Source organism: Octopus sinensis, linkage group LG9 (assembly GCF_006345805.1).
Source record: "Octopus sinensis linkage group LG9, ASM634580v1, whole genome shotgun sequence".
Classification (NCBI taxonomy): domain Eukaryota; kingdom Metazoa; phylum Mollusca; class Cephalopoda; order Octopoda; family Octopodidae; genus Octopus; species Octopus sinensis.
In genome coordinates, this window is record NC_043005.1 from 46,610,741 (window position 1) to 46,615,740 (window position 5,000).

Below are 5,000 nucleotides of genomic sequence, written 5' to 3' on the forward strand. Positions count from 1 at the left end.
GGAAGCTTAAAATTTAAATCAAAGAGTAAAGATGGAGTCACGGGAAATTTCGACGTAAATAATTTTACCATGGAAAAATCCGACGTGAATAAAATACAAAAAAAATCCGATGTGAATAAAATACAAAAAAAATACATAACAAATTAGCAAACAAACGAACAAGCAAACAAAAAACAACGATTGGCTATTTTCTTAAAATGGCAACTTCATCAGATAACCTAACAATTTAGGAAAATTACTTAAAATGAGTTATCTACCTTGCAATCTACTTGTGTGCCTCCTTTACGGTAATTTCTTACAGCAAAGTTTTCTTCGGCAAAAATGCTTACAGAGAATATTTCGGACACAGTATAGACGGTATATACAGGCGGCGAGCTGGCAGAAACGTTAGCACGCCGGGCGAAATGCGTAGCCGTATTTCGTCTGCCGTTGCGTTCTGGGTTCAAATTCCGCCGAGGTCGACTTTGCCTTTCATCCTTTCGGGGTCGATAAATTAAGTACCGGTTACGCACTGGGGTCGATGTAATCGACTTAATCCGTTTGTCTGTCCTTGTTTGTCTCCTCTGTGTTTAGCCCCTTGTGGGTAGTAAAGAAATATATAGACGGTATACAGTATATACACATTCAATATTTATTTTCGTCACACAGCTAGAAGACTCGATAAAAATTTATTTGCGACGAAGGGCAGTGTTTGTTGAAAATAGCATTCAGTATATCATATTTAACGCAGATATACTGTAGAGAACCTGGAAATTGCAGTATACGTCTCCAGGGAGCATCTCGTAAACGAGTAAAGCGCTGATACGAAAAGAAATATCTCAGTAGGGGACGGCTAACTGCCTGATTATTGTGACCCAAGTGATTTCCTAATCACTGTTTTCCTGTATTTTGCTAAATTTGTCTTAGCATGAAATAGGTAGTAGACGATTTGCTACTGATGACACTCAAAGAAGGGAAAATAGGTATTTCGCAATTTTCGTCTGCTACTGATCCATTTCTGGTTTTTAACACTATGTCCCATCACAAAATGCTTTTTTCAGACGAATACCGCAATTTTCAGATATACAGAAGGTCGAATTTCTGCATGCACGTGCGCGCGCGCGCGCGTACATTGTTTCGAATTTTCTCTAGTTTTCACGAACTCAGTATTGAGATACTTGGAACAAAAGCTGTATAGAGAAAATGAAGAGAAATACAACAAGACCTTTAAAAGACATATATAGGACACATGGAAAAGATACTTCAATAATTGTTTCCTAATTTGGACCAAAACCCTAGAAAATCTGGAAGAAGTCAGCACCCTCCTCAATAATCTACGCCCTAGTCTTAAATTCACAAGAGAAGTGAGCAACACATAATTACCATTTCTTGATATAATGGTAATTAAAAACAACACCGAAATCACAAGTGATAATTACTACAAAAGCACAGACACACACCAGTACCTAAATTTCAAATCATTCTACCCAATACACACAGGACCCAACATTTCGTACTGTCTAACCAGGAAAATTTGTATTATAGTCGGTGATCAAAATACCAGAAACACACGACTTATAGAACTCAAAGAATTTCTGCTCAAGCAAAATTACCATCTCCTAGCATACAACGAGCAAATGAGATGCCCATAGAACAGCTTAGAGCAACACGAAAAAGACGAACCCATCAAAGGAACACAATATAATTTGTAGTAACACACAATTCGCATCGCCAAAACATTTTTAGCTTCAGCAAAACAAATTTGCCAATCATAAGACAAAGTGAAAAATTAAAAACATGATAACTAATCAGGCACTTATCTTAAGCAAAAAGCATTTTCATTGTATTTACATAACAAAAAATAACATGAATATATTTTTTTTATTATTTTACTTGTTTCAGTCATTTGATTGCGGCCAGACTGGAGCACCGCCTTTAGTCGAACAAATCAACCCCCAGGACTTATTCTCTGTAAGCCTAGTACTTCTTCTCTCGTTCTTTTTTGTTGAACCACTAAGTTACGGGAACGTAAACACACAAACATCGGTTGTCAAGCGATGGTTAGATGACAAACACACACACACACATATGTGGTGTGTGTGTGTGTGACGGGCTTCTTTTAGTTTCTGTCTACCAAATCCAGTCAGAAGGTGTTGGTCGGTCCGAGGCTATAGTAGAAGACACTTGTCCAAGGTGCCACGCAGTGGAACTGAACTCGGAACCATGTGGTCAGGAAGCAAGCTTCTTACCATACAGCCTGTCTATATAAATGAGTAACAAAGATGTACATATGTCAATTTATTACGTCAGATGACTGCAGTCATCTGACGAAATCAGCTTCTTTGCAATGATGTAATGTTATCATTAATCAATTAAAGGAGTCGCTCGAATCGACTGTAATAAATGGACACATCTAATCATTGTTACTCATTTACATTTTATTCACCTACTCTGGAATCTGCACTTCGAAAATATTAGTGAAAATCTATATATATAAAACTGTAGTTGTGTGAGAGTCTATCCCCTTCGATTTAGATTCCTAACTACTCCCACATTTTGCGGTGCAGTTTAACCAAATTCGGGTATCTTATAGTCGTGATTCATATCAAGCCCGTCTGCGTATTAGCGCGCGTCTACGATGAGTCTACGATTTTAAAAATAATTTAACATAATTTTTTATTTCATTTTAATGCATAATTTTTCGTGTGTCGATGGCGGCGGAGTTGGCGTCCATGGTTACACCTGCACCTGTTTGCTTCTCCCCCTTCTTCCCTCCCTCGTGAAGCTGTGGGGAAGGAGTGTAAGGAAATCAACGTCGTAAAGCGTTGTCAAGGAAACCAGCGTTCTTTTAGAACAACGACTTCATGGCTTGAAGACACCAAAACAGAAATGGCTAAGAAAGCCCGAATTGGCATCTATAAGGGAAGTAACTCTCTAAAAATGCTTATATAGTTATTTCCCTTACAAACCAGAGCAACGCCGGGCGATACTGCTAGTATATTATATAATGTACATGTCTGAATAACAGCGAGCGGATCTGTTCACAAGGTTATCTGCATACACTGCAAGAATATCAAGTGCAAACACTTCTGCACAGAGTTTGATATTTACCGGATATTATTTGGGTGTGAAAACTGGATTGACCTAACAAGGTGACTCAATTTAAGCACATAATTCAATTGAATCTTAATTATATTTTAATTCGTCAAGGAGTGGCTGTGTGGTAAGTAGCTTGTTTACCAACCACATGGTTCCGGGTTCAGTCCCACTGCGTGGCATCTTGGACAAGTGTCTTCTACTACAGCCTCGAGCCGACCAAAGCCTTGTGAGTGGATTTGGTAGACGGAAACTGAAAGAAGCCCTTCGTATATATGTATATATATATATATATAATATATATATATATATATATATATATATATATATATATATGCGTGTATGTGTTTGTGTATCTGTGTTTGTCCCCCTAGCATTGCTTGACAACCGATGCTGGTGTGTTTATGTCCCCGTTAATTGAGAAGGCAGCATATAGAAAACACAGACAGTAAACAACCGAAAACGACATACGGAGAATGGAAAACAAAAAAAAAAACAGAAACTACAATGTAAAAAATAAAAAGTAAAAAGGTAAAAAGAAGATATCCTCCGTAGACTTAGGCTGGAAAGATATCAAGCCAGTGGGAAATAGGCGGAATTTTACAATTCCCCAAAAAATATTTATACATTTGCACTGAAAATACTGAAATTACTGATCGGCAGAGTTAGGGAAAGTGATTGAGAAATCTATATATCTTACGTGAATGGATCGAATAAATGTAGATTTTGTTTGGCTGAAAGAGCGCAGATCCTGTTCAGATCGAAGATCCTGTTTTCATTATCCGTTGTTTACTGTCTGCGTTTTCTATATTCTATATTCTCAGTTTTTTAGCGTTTCTTCTATTATTCAATTTCTTTATTCCGTTATGGTATGTGGTTTGCGCCTGATTTTTCTCAACACGTGAAACTATTAGTAGCGCTTCAATACATGTATTGTGATCGTTAAATAAATAATATTCATTTCTCACCAGATAGAGTGCTACTTTTGTTGAATTCTCTATCACGGATCAGTGCATTATATACCTTCTAACGTTGGCTTTTCACTGCAAATCCATAACTGCCATATGATTGGCATGATTGCTTTGTTAAGTTGAGTGGCTTTAAAGATTCAACCAAGTTGCAGACTATTATGGATTTATACAACATGGACTACTCTTCAAAAAATATACCTGCACTACAAAATAAACTATATCTGAGGAAAGGCCAATTCGTGTCTGCAAAGACAGGGAAACCGACTCATCAGTTCAAAACGGTTACTTAACAAAGTGAAAAACCCTCCTGAACAAAGCATGATTTGGTTTTTCTCTGAAGAAAAATGCTTTGACCAGGATCAAAAGTCTAACAGAAGAAATGACAGGTGGTTATGTGCAGATCCTTTTGAAGTATCCAGAGTGATGCACACGAAATTCCAGCAACTGTGATGGTTTTAGGAGTGGTGAGTAGCAAACGTCATGTGATGCCTTACCAGTTCTTTTTTTTTCCACAGGGTCTTAGAATTATGCTGCTGGATACTTTGAGGTACTGGAAACTGTTATCAAGTCGTGAATTGATGAAGTATGCAATGGATGGCCATACATGTTTCAACAAGACTCAGCCCTTTCTCAAAAAGCCCTAGTTGCCCAAGAATGGCTGTCAGACAATCTTTATGATTATGTAACACTCAATATGTGGCCTCCAAACTCACCAGATTTGAACCCCATGGACCTCTACGTGTGGAGCGCTGTTGAAAGGGAGACTCATCGTAGTCTTCATAATACCATAGCTTCACTGAAGGCCGCCATTGTCCAGGTGATGTCCAAAATGAATAAGGACCATATAAAGTCAGCATGACTGCGGTTTCGGTCCCGCATTGAAGCAGTCATCGAAGACGAAGGTGGTTTCATAGAATAATTTGCTTAAAAAATCATTATCAAGACTAATTGCAC